The sequence below is a fragment of the Lemur catta genome, chromosome 22 (genome assembly GCF_020740605.2).
Source record: "Lemur catta isolate mLemCat1 chromosome 22, mLemCat1.pri, whole genome shotgun sequence".
Taxonomy (NCBI): domain Eukaryota; kingdom Metazoa; phylum Chordata; class Mammalia; order Primates; family Lemuridae; genus Lemur; species Lemur catta.
The window spans coordinates 3,711,149-3,729,878 of NC_059149.1; the positions used below are offsets into that span (position 1 = coordinate 3,711,149).

At 41.7% G+C, this 18,730-nt stretch overlaps 1 pseudogene; it reads right to left on the reverse strand.

Moving 5' to 3' along the window:
- Positions 1-254: 254 nt before the first annotated feature.
- Positions 255-9,061, reverse strand: LOC123626718 (annotated as a pseudogene).
- Between the last annotated feature and the right edge of the window lie 9,669 nt (positions 9,062-18,730).

Here is an 18,730-nt window from a genome sequence, read left to right on the forward strand (position 1 = left end):
ACAACCCGGTTCCGGAGGCTCTGGTGGGGCCGGGGTCGGTCAGGGACACATCGGCAAAGCTCCACTTGCGGTGGGTCCACGTGCTGGACAAGGACACCGTCAGCCCCAAAAGACGTGCTTGCCGCTGCGGGGGTGGGGACACCAGGCAGCGCGTGAGTGGGCTCGGAGGACAGGGACGGGGACGGGGACGGGGACGGGGGCGGCGCGACCCGCGGCGGGGGCGCGTGCAGAGCGGCCTGCGCCCTCGGGGACGCTCACTGCTTGTCCGAGTCGCTCGGGTTCACGGACACGCACCTGCGCTGCTTCACCTTCTGGAGTTTTCTGAGTCGGAAGGGCGGGTCCAGGCCGGGGCACTCAGCTCCGCGAGGACGGAGGTGACGCGCTGGGGCAGGCAGAAGGCGCAGGACGGGAAGGACTCCTCCTCCTCCTCCTCCTCCTCCTCCACGTGCCGCGGGATGTTAGGAGTCGCCCTGGCCCGGCAGAGGGGGGGAGGACGGCGGCTGCCCCAGCCCTGCTCGCCACCGCCTGCCGCAGTGGCTGCGTCCTGCACCAGTCACTCTTGAGGTACTTGCTCTCGGTGACCACCAGGGCCTCCTGGCTGGAGGCCAGCACCTCCTGATCTGGTGCTGCCATCGCTCCGAGTTGTCGCTGCTGCCGTCCTTGGAAGGCGAGGGGATGGCGCCCGCCGGCCGGTTCTCCCGGGCTCCCGCCACCCTCGCCAGCACGGCCACCAAGAACAAGGACAGGAGAAGCCTCCGAACATCCTGCAACGAGAAGAATAGTCAGAGGGGTTGGTTGGGATGGACGATGGAGTGCGCGATCCGCGGTTTTCCTTTTAGTGCTGTAGAGTTGTTTTATTTCGAGAGGTGACAGGCGGGGCGGGGCTGACTACTGGTTGCCCAGCGGCAGGTGGAGGCGAGAAGTGACTAAATAGTACATTTGTGTACTGCTGTTGATGGCACCCACATAATGCCCCAAGACAAGGAGAGGGACAAAATGGTCAGCAAGTAATTTATAATACAGTTAGGAAACACACACATGTTGAACAATCACAGAATTGCAAAGCAAATGCTGTCAAGAGATAGCTCGAGCCAGTTTGCAGAAGTACCAATAATAGTTAATAACCAACATTTACTGTGTTTTAGTATGTTCTAGGTGATAGATATTTCATTTGATCCTAAAAACAGCCTGAAGTGGGAGGTGGTATTATTATCCTTACTCTATAATGAAGGAAACTGAGGCCCACAGAGGTTGAGTTATTTGCCCAAGGTCACACGACCACTGAGCAATGGCCCAGGATTTAAAGCCAGACATCTACCTCCAGAGCCATCAAAATTAACCACTAGACATGGATATGATTAGAAAAATTAATAAGTAAAAAGTAGAAGGAAGGTGGGTGTGGTTCGCAAGTTTCTTAAAGACGAGTATTCAAGCTAGAAATGGACACAGACTAGGAAAATTGTTGCGTCTCTGCTTAGCATGACTTATAAATAATATATAACATTTAGCACGGGACATCTGCACACAGATATTCAAATCATTCAAATGAGTCATAAATTAGATTCTCATAGTGAAAACCAATTCCTGGTAGTGAACAGAGACATTTTCCAGGTTGCATTAAAACTGTCTGATGCCAATGCAAAGCTTGCTTACAGGAATGTATTATATTTTCAGTCTTTGTGTTAGGACACTATCACACAAGTTCAACGGGGATGGGAATCGCAGAGCAATGAGTCTTACTCTGTCTGAAATGTGTCTTGTAGGAGGCAAACCGAAGTCTGACTAAAGGGAAAGATGGACTTCAAAGTTTAATTCCCACTTTCAATGTTTGTAGTTTCTTGAGTGGCCTCAAGGCACACTAGCAGTTACCCAGCAACAGAGATGACAACCGTCTCGTCTCACAGCTGTAGCTCCCGACACAGCTGTTGTCATCAGCATCGTCTTCATGTTTATTCACTCCCTCTCTGCGTATTTACCACTTACAGAGCTGAATAAACTCCCATTCCTTTTACATGCACCCCCTAAAGTGGACATGCAACAATAATCTCCCTATATGTCACTATATAGTTATAATAGCGACTATTAGTTATAATATTATATTAATCAGCCCAAAGTATAGAGAATGACTAAAATTTAATATTAAGCATGTTGAATTTCTCAAATTGTTAATAAATGTCATAAATTTATCCATGCTAATGTTAGTAGCACATATTTATTAGTTCTCAAAGCACATCAGACACTGATAGCTTCCCTTCTTGTATGAACCTATTTAATTATCAGAGTTCTATGAAGTAGGTACTACTGTTTTCTGCATTTTATGGATGAGGACTGGTTATGCAATCTTGGCAATGAGAGATTGCCAAGATCATATAACCAGTAGTATGTAAAATACTTAAATCCAGGCATCCTGGCTGTGAAATCTGAGCTGCGGGTGAGCACCGCTGCCTCTTGGCTAAAAACAGCAGCAATGGCCTAGGTTCGTACAGTTGTGGTCCTGCCAGCAACAACATCTGAATCGCCTGCGGTGCTTTAGAATGCAGACTCCAGGGTCCACCCCAAAGCATTCTGAATCAGTAGGTTGGGTGAGATCTGAGATCCGTATTTTTAAGAATTGTCTCAGGTAACTTTGATGAACACCAGTGACCCCAAATGACAGTGAGGGTGCAAAGCAAAAGCATTGGGTCTGCCTGGAGAGGGAACAGGAAGAGCATAGAAAGTGACAACTAAGCAGGTCCCTTAAAATCCTAATGGGATTCCTTAGGATGATGACACTGGCGAAAGCACGGGAGTTAGGTCACAGAGATGACAACGGGCAGTTGAGAGCAGAGAGCGGGGACAAAAAGAAAGTTTTTTTTCTCTCTCTCTCTTTTTTTTTTTAAAACAGTTTGTCCAACACAATTATTGCACTTTTAAGGCCTAGTTTTTAGAAGGCTCTTCTCATTCCTCCTTAGTTCCACACACGAGGTGTCATATGAAAATGGCCACGCTTCCAGCTGGCTCGTGGCAAGTGTTGAGTATTGGACATGCTCAGCTTACACAGCTTATTATATTTGCGGAATGACTTGTGATCTCAGTAGCCTCTTAAAAAGAAAGTATTTTGGTTCCATTTTAATGATTTCCAAAATTATTAACATCCTGGGTAAACACAACCAAGAGTTTGCGAGTCCCAGCCAGGAAAGATTGACAGAGTCAGCCGGGTCCTCAAATCCTGGTTCCAGGAACAGCTTCCCACGCGGGGTGGACGGGCTCAGAAATGCGTGCGGCCACTCAGCAGGTCCGCCTCGTCGTCGGAGAGAACGTGCTCAGACTCATTTGGGACCAAAGCTCCTATAGTCAACAGTAGTAGATGCGGCGGTTTAACAACATGCGTCCTTTGAACGCTTTCAAACTTTTCAAAGCATCACCTTTAAAAGTTGTGTCTCCCAGGAACCTAAGAAGAAAAGCAAACCTCCAATTTTCAGGAAAGGGAAGAGAGGCTGCTGAAATCTAGATGACTGGGACCACCTCAGGCTCTTCTATCCTTTCCTGTGTCTCCTTTTTTTCCTCCTTCACACCCAGCAGCAGTAACGTGGCATCTCAGTGTCCAAACAGGCAAACAGGCCAGAGGCGTTCTGCCCTGGTGTCTATGAGGCTGCAGCCTCTTTTCTTCAGGGCGTTAAAGCAATGAAGCCAACGGCTCCTCCTCTGCCGGCCCTTGGTGGCGTAGGGGTCCTGGGGGAGAGAACAAACGTGCATGCCTCTGTCTCCAGTTCACCAACTGTCCCTGTGTGCATACGTCACCGGGCCCCTCCAGGACCTGAATTTAGTACTTTAGCATCCTGCTCTGTCCTGAATCACTTTGCTACTCAGAAAAATGGTTGGCGTACAATTAACTTCTCAAGAATGTTGTGACAACTGCCAGGAACGACAGCATGAGGATACTTCATTTTACTCTCACATCTTGTAGTTGGCTTCTAGCAGAAGAAACTCATAAATAAATGCTGTTGGTTTTATGAACCATCCTTCTGGCCTGGCGATGTTGTCACTTGGCAAGGGGTGTCAGGACTGTGAATGCTGATGGCCTGAGCAGACTGGGTGGGCCAAAGCTGGTGGTGCAGAGAGAGAGGCGGTGGAAGTGTTTTTCTCTTAAGTGAATGCCCTTGGGCCTGGCCATGGTAGATACCAGAACAGGGGCTGCAGAGGCCAAAGCAGTCGAGTATCTAGGCAGCTAAAGCATCCCAGGGCCCTTCTATCAGCCCTTCTTAGAAGTGTCAAGACCTGAAGAGGGTTCTGCCAACAGGAGCTTGAGCAATACAGTTTCCTGATTTCTAGGAAAGGCTACAGCAGTGCTGAGTCATCCTTCCTGACAGGTGAACGCAAGTGACCAAAGGCCAAGGGTACAGCTAAGCTGATGAGCTCCCTCCCAGGGTGACCTTACTGAGTTGTAGAAGTCAGGTCAAGGCAGTACGGGGCTATGCAGGAATGGGGATCGGGATGGGGCTGAGACATTTTCTGTGACCTAAGAATTCCCGGGCATCCTTGGAAGGTTGAAGGGAGGCTCCCAGGGCTGAATATTGATAGGCACACCTGGCATAAACTTGCTGTCACCACCAAAGTGAAGAAAGACTCAAACAGAAACCTCCAAAGCAAAATCCCCAACAATGTTAAACTTCAGAGATTATTTTTACGAGTTCTAATACTGCCACAGCCTCCGCTACTAAAGATACTGCATTGATGATTTGGGTTCTTAGACTGGGACGGTAATGGTCTATCTGCCCAAATAACTCTCTAGAAAAAGATCCGGATGTTCCCTGGCCCCAGCATCACCCTTGTAGCCTAAGATGGCTTGTCTGCTGAAACCACTTACCTCTAGAAACCGTAAACTGAGGCAAACCATGGCCCACAGATCAAACCCAACCTGAGGTCTGTTTTTGTAAATAAAGCTGTATTGGAACATAGCCACACCCCTTCATTTATGTTTTGTCCAAGGCTGCCTTGTCTCAAAAGCAGAGTGGGTGAGTAGTGGAGACAGTGACCTAACACCTGCAGTCTAAAATATGGACTTTCTGTCCATTTACAGAAAACCAGTGCCAAGTCCTGCTCCAGACTTTTTCTATCTGATTTAGTCATCACCTTCCCTTTACTGCTGGGCTCTTTTGCCAGAACAGGAGCTTTCAATTTTAACATGTATAACTATGAAATATTTCAAATGTAGAGCAAGACAGAGAATATAACACACCCTATGTACTCAACAGCAAGATGAAAACAGTGTTGATAGTTCTCATTTTTATTTTGCAATCTTTCAATTTTGCAAAAAAATAATAGAGACTGTTAAAATATCATTCTGTCCTCATCGCTTCTCATACCCTCCGTGACATGACCAGCATCCTAAAGTCAGTCTACATCATCCCTGTTGATGTTTTCAGTGTGTATGTTTTGTGTATGAGAGTCTGTTTGTATGTGTGTAATTCATTTTTTCCTAAACAGTACCACACTCTTCTTTTGCAACTTTTCTTTTTTTTTTTTTTTTTTTGAGACAGAGTGTCACTCTGTTGCCCAGGCTAGAGTGAGTGCCGTGGCGTCAGCCTCGCTCACAGCAACCTCAAACTCCTGGGCTTAAGCGATCCTACTGCCTCAGCCTCCCGAGTTGCTGGGACTACAGGCATGTGCCATCATGCCCGGCTAATTTTTTTCTATATATATATTTTTAGCTGTCCATATAGTTTCTTTCTATTTTTTTAGTAGAGACGGGGTCTCGCTCTTGCTCAGGCTGGTCTCGAACTCCTGAGCTCACACAATCCGCCCGCCTCGGCCTCCCAAGTGCTAGGATTACAGGCTTGAGCCACCGTGCCCGGCCCTTTTGCAACTTTTCTATCCAAAAAGAATGTGTTTGAGATCATCTGCACATGGATATTTGTAGGAGTCTCTACTGTCCACTGCTGAATATGAAACACAGTCAATCCATTCATCTTCCTGAGGAACAGTTGGGTTCCTTCTACTTTTTCACTATTGCTAATAGGCCTGCACTGAATATTTCTGTATGTGTTTATTTATGTCCATCTGTTAAGAGTTATTCTAGAGGAAACACCAAGAAGTGGAAATGCCGGGTCATAGGATCTGTATCACTTGAGCTTGACTAAGTTTTGTCAAGTTGCTTTCCGAGTGCTTGTACCAGCCTCCTCTGCCCTGGGTAACACGTGAGTCCCTGCTACAGCACATACCTCTAACACTCGGTGTTACCAGATTTATTACTCTTTGCCTACCTGAAACATTTGAAATGGCATCTTATGATTATTTTAATTCGCGTCTCTCTGATTACATGGGGTTGTATATTAAGCTCAAATGCAGCCATCTTGTGACTGAAAAAGAATGATTGCAACTTATTCTGAATGAGAGAAATTAAAATATTAGGAAAGGAAAAATAAGAAGTTCTAACAGTAAATCTTCTGAACTGTCATAAAAAGAATAGGAAGTGGCTCACAATTTCAAAGCAGAGAGATCAGGGGATCCCAAATGACTCAGAAGTTTGAAATCCAAATGGATTCATTGACTTTTCCAAGTGGCATTTTCTGAATGGAACATTGACTATCATTTTGTTCCAGGAGAAGCTTCATTTCATCTGGAAAAATTATATTATTATTATTTTTTTAAAGAACGTTTTCCATTTCCAAAGAAGAAATGATATTATCATTATTTACTTTGACTCTGGATAGCCAGTGTATCATTAGGGAATTTATAATCGAAGTTCTAAGTCTTTGAAGGAATGGTTGGGATAAGTTCAAGATAGGAAATATAACACTGTGGCAAGATTGTGGCAAAGCCTTAAATTAAATAAGGAAATGGATGGGAAAGGTCTTTGAAAGCTGTGGGTTTACCCACATATAGGTTGTTTCTCTCTAGGTCACATCCACTGGGGAATTGGAGGGAGAACATGGTTTCTGGGCCCTGAGCTGGCCATGCCGTGACCCTATGTGACTCACTCCCAGGCTTCTCCGGGTTCCCCCATGTAAAATGGTGTTAATGGCACTTGCCACCCGCTGTCTTGTGTTGCTGTCATGAGGAATGTGGCACTGAAATCAAGTCATAATCCAAGAACTCTCTGAGCAAAAAGAACCATGAGTTTTATTTGAAGGGAAGGAAGAAATTATGAGCCACCCATTAAAGATTTTATAGCCACTGACATTGTTCTCTGCAGCCATTAGGCAGCACCTAACTTTTTTTCAAATAAAGATTTTAGACTGTTGCCCAAGTCACCAATGATACTGCAGGGATTCTGCACTCTCCAGTCCCCTTCCTCCACCTTTCTAGAACAGCACTGTGTGTTCAAGGAAAGCTATGATAGCAGGCTTCCCCTTTCCTGGGAGCAGAGAATAGATTTTCTGTCTATGTATATATAATAGACAAAATAAATTAGTGAGGCCTGTCTGAATGATTTGTGCAAAATCAAAAACATTCTGCCCATGTACTCCATCAATTTTTCCTGTTCACTCTTACTTCCGGCTACTTCATTATTCTCATTGTGTGACAGTTCATAGGCATGGTGGCAAAGCCCATAATAAAGTCTGACAAAACTATGCACTGTCATCCCTTTGTTCTTCCTCTAGAATTCAAGAGAAAATATCTTTTTCCTCTTTCAATCTCAGTCTTTCAACCTCTTTTCTTGATTTTTCTTTCTCTGTTCTCCTCTTAAAGATGAATCTTCCTCAAGGATTTCTCATAACCCTGTCTTCTCATTGCTGGTATTTCTACCAAGAATTCTATTCATGCCTATGACTTCACCTACCAGCACTCTGCTCATGACTCCCAGACCCTATACTCAACTGCCTAGCAAACATTCCCCAAATGTCCCGCAGGCACCCCAAATTCTGTATGTTCCAAATCTCGCCATAATTTCCCACACATCTGCTCCTCCTCTGATGGATCCTGTCTCAATGAAGAGTACAACATTTATCCTTTCACCTAAGCCAGAGAGCTGAGAGTTCAGGCAGACTCTGTTAATTTACTACCTGAGAGTCAATATCCCATTTTTCCTTTCCAACAGAACCACAATTTTGTCCAGGTATTGAGTTTCAAGTTCTTCATAGACTTTTCTACACACAATGCAGTTGAAAGTTGGTTGGTCCAACCCAATTGATCATCCTACTCTTCTTGTAAGTGATTGATTCAGGCATGGGCAATAATGCAACTGTGATGTAAGATCCAGTCTCCTGGGAAAGGGTTTTATTCCCCGACAAGAAGAGACACACCAGGAGAAATGGCTGTTCTGGTTTTGATTGTGTTTATGCAAGGATTGTGTTTATGCAAGGATTGGATGACTGAGGCTATGGCAGCCTCCATAAGGGTGGGCACATGGGATGAAAGTCAAATCTTTGCAGGGTAGACCCCAAATGGAAAGCAACTGAGTTCTTGAGTATGTTTTTAAGCCATTGAACTAAGCATTCCTGGAACTGCTTACCCTTGGACTTCATGTTTGTGAGTTAAACTCATTAGTATTTAAAGCACTTTTGTTGAGTTACTGGAGAGTATCCTAGCTCATCTTCTAACATATTAAATCCATCAACAAGACCTCATTGTCTTCCCTGCCTCATTTTTTTTTTTTTTTTTTGGAGACAGAGTCTCCCTCTGTCACCTGGGCTAGAGTGGTGGTGTCGTCATAGCTCACAGCAACCTCAAAATACTGGGCTGAAGTGATCCTCCTGCCTCAGCCTCCAGAGTAGCTGGAACTACAGGCACACACCACCATACCTGGCTAATTTTTTTCTATTTTTTTTTTTTTTGTAGTATAGACAGGGTCTCACTCTTGCTCAGGCTGGTCTCGAACTCCTGACCCCCAGTGATCCTCTTGCCTCAGCCTCTCAGAGTGCTAGGATTACAGGCATGAGCCACCACATCTGACCCCTGCCTGAAATGTTTCTCTGACCACTGTTAGTCATTTAGGTTTCATTCCAATGCTGTTTCCTTTGTGAAACCTGCATGTTTCCTCTGCCCCTCACTTTTGCCATCGACATACCTGACTGCCTTGCTGTAGCCAGTGGACGCCGTGTAGCCACTGGGAGCCATGTAGCTCCATGTAGCTCCACATAGGGAGCCATGTTTGCTCCCTACTGTGGTGTCAGAAATTGGAAGACACCGGTATTCAATCTTTGTTTAAAGTGATTTATGGTGGGTCTAGAGAATAGTTTTGAACGTTTATTTTTTTATTTTTATTTTTTTGAGACACAGTCTTGCTCTGTTGCCGGGGCTAGAGTGCCGTGGCATCAGCCTAGCTCACGGCAACCTCAAACTCCTGGGCTCAAGCGATCCTCCTGCCTCAGCCTCCCAAGTAGCTGGGACTACAGGCATGTGCCACCATGCCCGGCTAATATTTTCTATATATTTTTTAGTTGTCTGGTTAATTTCTTTCTATTTTTAGTAGAGACGGGGTCTCGCTCTTGCTCAGGCTGGTCTCGAACTCCTGACCTTGAGCGAGCCTCCTGCCTCGGCCTCCCAGAGTGCTAGGATTACAGGCGTGAGCCACCGTGCCTGGCCTAGTTTTGAATGTTTATTAAGGTATGAATGAATGAAAGACTGGATGATTGAATATGTTTTACCTACACTGGCAGAGATGTGATTTGTTTTTTTATTTTTAAAAACTATCAATAAGAGCTTAAAACTGGGTTAACTTTTCAGTAGGTGTGATACTTTCAGTAGGTGTGAGCCTTTCATCATAATGATTTAATACACATCTAGGCTCAAAATCCGAAGTAAACATAAGGATTAAAAATGGAATATTTGAAAAAATCAAATGAACCATTGCGTATGATTCAGCAACAATAATTTTTGCAGGTCCTTATCTTCCTTCTCTTCCCCAGGTTGTCTGCTCCTCTTTATTTCTTCAACCACCAACTCAATACTCTTTCCTATCTCTCATCTTAACTAGGCCAGCAATTCTCTGTGGTAAATGGTCTTCAAACTAGCATACGTCTAACCCTGGGGGTTACAGACAGGCTTTCCAAGGAGTGTGTGTTCAAGTGTAGTATTAGAGGAATCAGTGTATAAACCCTCAACCTCTGTGTGTTCCTTCGCTTCCAAGAGATCAGCTAGGGAAGGTGCCCACCATGGGACAAACAGGTTCTCCTTTCCTGCCTCGTTCGTGTTCTCTTCTTTCGCTTTACAAAAGAGAGGGGCAGCTGCCATCCCACCCACTCTTATGGGGGTGTACAGCCTGAGATACGACAAAGGCTTTAGGGTGCAAAGCAAAGGGACAATTCTAAGCATTGTTACCCTCACTAAAAAGTAAATGACAAATAAATCTTTTTGCTAGTCATTTCTAATAATTTGCTTTAAATCAAAATTGAAAAAGAATCTAATTACATTCACAGGTGATATCTCATCAATGATCTATATGTGATTTTTCACATGTAAGTTTGAAGGATTTTAAGAAATCAAGACATTGCTCTTAGGAAAACACATTTCTATGGCTATAATCCCAGTGCTTTGGAAAGCCAAGGTGGGAGGATCGCTTGAGGCCAGGAGTTCAAGACCAGCCTGGCAACATAGTGAGACCCCTGTCTCTACAAAAAACTGAAAAAAAAAAAAAAAAAAAAAAAAAAAAAGGTCAGGTGTGATGACACACACCTGTAGTCCTAAGTATTGGGGAGGCTGAGGCAGAAGGCTTGTTTCAGCCCAGGTGTTTGAGGTTGCAGTGAGCATTATCACACCAGTGCATCCAGTGTGGAAGACAGAGTGAGACCCTGTCCTAAAAAATCAAAGAAAGAAAGAAAGAAAAAAGACAGCACATTTCATTACAATTTACTTATGTGAATACATCTCCTTAGTATATATTACATATGTAATTATATATTAATGTATATAAAATATAATATATTAATAAAATACACTATGTATATTATATAATCATATACACACAGAGAGTAAAGAATTTCTGCTGAACCCTGCGTCTTTCTAGGAATAAGTAGTATTCCTCTATGAAAGCATAAATAACAATAAAATATCTCCATTCATGAGGCATCTTTTTTTTTTTTTTTTTTTTTGAGACAGAGTCTCGCTCTGTTGCCCGGGCTAGAGTGAGTGCCGTGGCATCAGCCTAGCTCACAGCAACCTCAAACTCCTGGGCTTAAGCAATCCTACTGCCTCAGCCTCCCGGGTAGCTGGGACTACAGGCATGCGCCATCATGCCCGGCTAATTTTTTTTTTCTATATATGTTTTAGTTGGCCAGATAATTTCTTTCTATTTTTAGTAGAGATGGGGTCTCACTCTTGCTCAGGCTGGTCTCGAACTCCTGACCTTGAGTGATCCACCCACCTTGGCCTCCCAGAGTGCTAGGATTACAGGCGTGAGCCACCGCGCCCAGCCGAGGCATCTTTTTAAGAGAGGAAAATAATTGAAATTTACCTTTTTTGTGTTTAATAATTATTTATCAGCTTTGTGACATCCACTTATGCTATTTTGATCAAATACTGTTGTTCACTCTAATGAGTAATCAATCCCAGAAAACACATAAAGCTGGCCACAGAATTCAAATTAAAATTTACATGCACACTTTTTGTCATAGTAAAGAATGAGGAGAAATAAAAGACTTTCCAGTACAAAACCTACTAGGAAAAACTTCTGTGGTTGGAACTAGTGTGAAATATGAATTTAAGGAGAAAAAGATACAATGTAAAATTTCCTTTAAAGGAGTATTTCTACATTTTTTTTAAATGTACAGCAGTGGGCATAAAATAGCCATGGTATTTAGATTCCTCTGGAAACATTAAAAAATGTCACCATTTTATTTTAAAACATCCAGTTTGCAATATTTTTTAAATAATATATCCACTGCAAATTTTAGATGTCAATTGAAAAGTTTGTGAGAGGTCATAGATTTAGAATTAAAAATGTTTGCAGAACAGTCCACTGAAGTATATTAGAGTACATTATTATATTATATTATTATTTGCAAGCATGAGGATTGCATTAATGACGCTGTACAAGAAGAATAAGTCACTATTGAGTTCTCTGATACATAAAAATTTTATGTCCACGTGTAAATGTTATGAAGAAAGACCTCAGGCTTCATTCCTCTCTTAATCACCACTCACTTCTTGAATTCTGCAACCTCTCTTTCCTGACAGTTTTTCAAAACACTCTGTTGGCTAATGGGTCCATAGAGGACTGGAAAGACCCATATTAAGTAATTTAATTGAAACAAGAAGTCTGCTTTGGTCGCTGTTAAGTCTTATGCACCCTACTTTTTTCAAGTTAACTCCTATTGACAACTGATGTAGAATTCAGACAAATTAGAGGGCAAATTCAAGGCTCTCGACCAAGGAAAACAAACATAATCAGAGAAAACCAGGAGACTTAAAACATGCCAGTGGATATGGAGTTATGGAAAAAGTGAAGAAAAAGTGTTGAAAACATATTAAAAATGAAAACCAATACCAAAACCATTCTCCATTTATGGGCCTGTAACAGGCAGCAGTTTTATTAAAGTTGTGTGCATGAATCGACCCATTCATTCATTCATTCTACATGTTCCATGCATTTTCCTGGGGGTTGAGATACAAAGAGGAATAAGACGTTGATTTCATTCATAAATAAACAGAAAGGGACAATAACCCTGATTATAGGAAAATAGTTAATTGCTCTTTGAGTAACCCATGAAAGAAATGGTGTGGGTCTGAGCTAAGGGGTGGTGGGAATAGAAATGGATGCAACATTTTAGATATTTGGGCTTTAATGTGTTGAAATAATTGAATGGACACAGGATGTGGAATGGGGAGAAATCTAGGTACCTGCTTCAGGCAACTGGGTGACGGGTCTGGGGCTGGTTTTCACCAGCTTAGGGAAGATCAGAGGAAGAGCTGGTTGTTGGGGACAGGCAGTTTCTATGGCACAAGGAAAGAAAGACGTCTCGGAGACAGCTGTGTGGGGTAATAAGATCACTCAGCGTTTGGGTAAGAAAAGTGTGTGAGTGAAACTCTGAGGACCACCAGCTTCTCAAGGGAGAAAGGAAAGGAAACTGACAAAGGCAGACAAGGAAAAGCAGGAACAGCAAAGGCTGGAAGAAGGCAGGTGGGGTAAAGACAGAAAAGTCTTTACTGCATGGATAGGAGTCACCTTGGGGGAAGAATCTCCCCTGGGTGGGGGTGAGTGGGAACAAGAAGACAGTGAGGGAGAAGTGAAGATACTGTGTACTAAATCCTGTTTGTTATGCTTTAAACCATTGCTGATAAACTGTAATTCATCTAGCCTTCCAAATATTTAAGGATCTGCTGAGTGAAGTAAATGGAATCATGAGGAGAGGATAAAATGTATTTTCTGAACTTCAACATCAGGAGCCCAAAATACCCTGAAAAGCTAAACGTAATGAGGCACGTACCAAGCTGGTGCCTGGGTTTGAGGCTCCCTCTACTTTTTCCAAGATTTCCCTTGTTTGTCAGATAATTAATCTTTTCCCAAAATACCTAACTTACGACTCCTCTGTGATGGAAAATTCCATCAGGGTAGAGACCAAGTCTGTTTTGTTCATCACCATTTCCCTGGAACTCAGCACAGACCCCAGCACATAGTAGATGACCAATAAATAGTTATTGAATAAATGAAAGAATATCTAATGTTTCAGAGAAATGACAGAAGCTATATTTGAGAAGGGGAAAGCCTGGGAGATTAGAGGAATCATTCCTTTGCCTTTTATTTGGGAAATAAAGCAAATTTAAGTGTACCACTCATCCAGCAAATATTTACTGAGTGCACATGTGCTCGTAATGTTGGGTGTCCATTCTGCCTTTTATAACTCCGTTTAGGTCTTTCCTTGGATCAGCCTAACTGCACAAGGATTGGCACATTTTCCCATAGAGCGAGTTCTAGTAATAATATCTATTATTTGTATGCAACACAAATTCAATAAAGTCTTTCTTTTTCTTTTATTAATATAAGCAGACCTCAACCTTCCTTATAGACAAGACACACCTGGGAACTTGTTAAAAATGCAGAACCCAGGTCCACACACCGTGGAAATTCAGATACTCAAGATCTGAGCTGGAACATGAGAAATGACATGTTTAGCAAGCACCCCATACTCTAAAAAACAAAGCCTAAATTATTTGTCTAGAATATAATTATCTAGGCTCTGGTCCATTGCCCAGGGCACACTTCATTAATTATATCCTCATTAATAAGGACCAGAGACTAATGCAGTCATATGTAGCAATCAGCGTTAACGTTAATTGAAATTTAGATCTGATGTCTCTCCTTTCTTTGAGCAGTTTTCCCATGTTTAGCGTAGAGGACTTCATTAATGATTTGTGACAGGAAGATGTGAGGGAGATGATTTGCAAGTAATTGTGACGTGTGTTTCCACTTAGGATGCCTTTCTTCCCAAGCCTGCGCGCTGTGGCTTCCGAGCTCTGTGGACGGCATTGCAGGGAGAGGGCCCCAGCTCACTGCGACTCAGCCATAGCGAAGGTTGACATTCACTTCTGTGCAGTGATAAGTCTGCCCAGGAACCTGCTCATTTGATTCTCATGACCTCTTTGCACCCTCCCCTTTCCAATTTTCCACGAAGTTTGGATCTCTTTCAGTCAATGTGCATTGAGCAGGAGGTTGAAAAGTTGAAGAGAATCTACAGGCAGTATCTATTATGGCAGAAGGGGTCATAGAAGGAATTCTGCGTGTTCGACATAAAGAAAATTATATGTATTTGGTGGAAGTCCCGGGGATGGGAAGGATGCAGTGTCAAGGGACCACGATTCCTCAGAGTTGCAGCCAAATATTTGAAGGGCTGTCATGTGGAAGCCACAGTTAAGCCCCCCTGGGCTACTCCAGAGCCAAGCTAGGGCCAACGAACAGACAGGCAGGGAGAAGTATTCTTACTCAATATGTGAATTTTTAAAAATAACAACTATAGCCCTTTAAAAGGCGAATGGTTAATTTTCCTGACTTTTATACAGATTCTAGTTATCAGCCCTTTATTGGATGTGTAGCATGGAAATATTTTCTCCCATTATGTAGGTTGTCTATTTGCTTTAATGATTGTTTCTTTCCTTGGCTGTGCAGAAGCTTTTTAATTTGATCAGGTCACACTTAGTTATTTTTGTTGTTGCTGTGATTGTCTTTGGGGTCTTGTTCATACATTCTTTGTGTAGGCCGATATATAAAAGAGTGTTTCCAATATTTTCTTCTAAAATTCTTTGTGGTTTCATGTCTTAGGTTTAAGCTTGCTATCGATCATGAGTTGATTTTTGTGAGAGGTAAGATCCTGTTTCAGTCTTCTACATGTGGCTATCCAGTTTTCCCAGCACCATTTATTGAATAGGGATTCTTTTCCCCAATGTATGTTTTTGTCTGCTTTGTCAAAGGTCAGACTGCTATATGAGGATGATTTCATATCTTGGGATTAAAAAGTGGGCAAAGGACATAAACAGAAACTATTCAAAAGAAGACAGACTAATGGCCAACAAACATATGAAAAATTGCTTAACATCTCTAATCATCAGGGAAATGCAAATCAAAACCACAATGAGATATCACTTAACTCCAATGAGAATGACTTTTATCAAAAAGTCCCAAAACAACAAATGTTGGCCTGGATACAGGGAGATAGGAACACTCATACACTGCTGGTGGGACAGCAAACTAGTGCAACCTCTGTGGAAAGCAATATGGAGACACCTCAAAAAAACAAAAGTAGAACTATTAATACTATTTAATCCAACAATCCCACTACTGGTATTTACTCAAAGGAAGAAAAGACATTCTATAATAAAGACATCTACACCTAAATGTTTATAGCTGCACAATTCACAATTGCAAAGATGTGGAAACAATCCAAGTGCCCACCAATACATGAGTGGATTAATAAAATGTGGTCTATGTATACCATGGAGTACTACTCAGCCATAAAAAATGATGAACTACCTACTCTATTATCATGGATGGAGCTGGAGGAGATTCTTCTAAGTGAAGTATCACAAAAATGGAAAAACAAGCCCCACATGTACTCACCATTAAATTGGCACCAATTGATCAACATTTATGGGCACATACGGAAGTAACATTCATCAGGTGTCAGGCAGGTGGGAGGGGTGAGGAGGGGATGGGTAAATCACGCTTAATGGGTGCAGTGCATGCTTTCTGGGGGATGGGCATGCTTGTAGCTCTGACTTGGGCAATGCAAAGGCAATATACATAACCAAAGTGTGTGTACCCCCATAATATTCTGAAACTTAAAAGAAATTTTAAAAATTTAAACATAAAATCAAATAAATTTAAAACACACACACACACACACACACACACACACATACACATATACACACACACACACAGAAGATGAACAGTATCCAGAATGCATAACTCCACAGAGACATTGCAGATTGGTAGTTGGCGGGGGCTGGGGGTGGAGGGAGGAAGGGGCAATGACTCATTTTAATGAGTACACGGTTGCTTTTAGGGGGCAATAAAAATGTTTTGGAACTAGATAGAACTGGTAGTTGCAAAACTTTGTGAAGGTACTGAAGGCCACTGAATTGTGCCCTTAAAATGGTTAATTTTATGTTGTGTGAATTTCACCTCAATTAAAAGAAATGAATTAGCAGAGGAATTATTTGAAATGGAGATTTAAAAAAATTCTACTTGATTTAAAACTATTTGATGAGTGAATTCAGTTCGTGGTTAAGTCTAAATCAACAAAAATCAAACATTATTCTCATAAACAAAAAAGTGCATGGATTGATTCATAGCCTATTAGGCTCATTATCTCTGAGAAAATATGTCAATGAAGGTTTTGTGATTATTCTTCAAGGAGAGAAAAAAGAGACATCTGCATTGGGTGGAAAGTGGCACTATAGTATGATCCAAGTGAATTTGCTTTTCTTTTAAAAAAACTTAATCTGTTTTCCTTAAAATAATTTCAATTTTGTTACAAAATTTCTGTTGCTATTTGTAGAACATTTGGAGAGAAATCAGAAAACATTAATGAGAAATATAAACAACTTTCAATGACTATACAATGTAACACATATGTGTGTTCAGAGTACTTAACTATTCTTTTCCTTAGGTTGCTTCTAATCTTCAATTTTATAAGGAATACTGCTATGAAACTTGTGTACATGTTCATTTTACATTATTGCAATAAGATAGGTAACTAGAAGTAGAATTAGTTTGTCACCAAGAGACCTTTGAACTCTAATATTTAGTCAGTTTGAGTATAGTTGGCCCTTTATATCCATGGGTTCTATGTCAGTGGATTCAACCAACGGCTTATCAAAAATATTTGGGGAAAAATGCTAAACAATAAAAAATAATACAACAATAAAAATAATGCAAAAAATACAATATAACAACTATTTACGTGGCCTTTACCTTGTATTAGGTATTATAAGTGATATAGAGATGACAGAGTATACAGAAGGATGTACACAGGTTTTATGCAAATGTACGCCATTTTATATTAGAGACTTGAGCATCTGTGGATTTTGGTATCTGCAGGGGGTCCTGGAACCAATTGCCCTTGGATCCTTAGGGGCGACTGTATCTGTTTGGGAAATCAAGTGTCCGTGGTCCAGGGAAAGACGGATGAGGAAGCCGCTGCAGCCCCTAATAAGAATGAGTGTGGAAACCGACACTTCAAAACTCCTGACCCGGCGGAGGAGCCAGCAAACCAGACGGAAGTTGAGCAGCGGCAGAGAAAAGAGCATTGATCAGCTTTCCATCTTCTCAGGACACCTATCCAACCATTTCATGGTGATCTTTGCTCAGGCAAATGGTTTTTAAGCATAATAGATTTTTGCTGAAGACCCAGTTGCTGTTTCAATACAAGGGAACAGTGAGAGGCAAAGGAAGGTTATGTGAGGTTGGTTCTTCTCAACATAAATACAGAGAAGAATTTGCTGGTGCAGAATGAAGAACACATGTGAATAGAGCATTAGGATGAAAACCTCTGACGGTGTGTGAAATAGATACCTACTAGTTAGGGAAACGTCTTAGCATCAAATAGGATAATATCCTTCAATATTAATACAAAATTATAAAATGTAAAGAAATGATTTGTTTGGATAACTTAGGAACAAGGTAGTAGAATAATTCTGGAGGTAATAACTACACCTGTTTTCCTACTACTAAGGCCCTTTTCCTCCTTTCACAGCTGCTATTAATCTTGATCAGAGTTTCCCAAAGGGAGGTTCCCTGACTAATAGCATCAACATCACCTGGGAGGAAATGCAAATGTTTGCACCCTCCCTCCTACTCCACTACCCAGACCTACTGAATTAGAAACTCTGAGAAGGAGATAGGGTGCTTTGGAGCCCAGCAATCTGGTTTTTAACAAGCCCTCACAATAATTCTGGGTTTTTGTACATGAGCTTTCTGTTACATGACACATAGGCAGAGAACTTTAATGATAAGACTTTAATAATTCAATACAATTTGCTCTCCATTAAATGAAATACATTTTTACTTCCCTGAGACATTGATTTTAAAGAAAAATGATAAAAGCAATATAACATCTGAGATCCTACATGTTTTAAGCACTATATATAAAAAAGTCTTAAAAATCATTCCATATAAAATTTTCATGTAACACACATTCATAGTTCAGTTTATTGGTAGGAATTTGTTAAAAATTTCCCTTAAAATTTGAAAAGTTAATGCCCTCATATTAGTAGACATTTAATATTCTCTATAATCCCAATCACTGTTCCTGAGCTCTCCATTTTAAAGTACTCCACTTCAGCACTTCCAACTAGACATAAATTAATTCGTTCT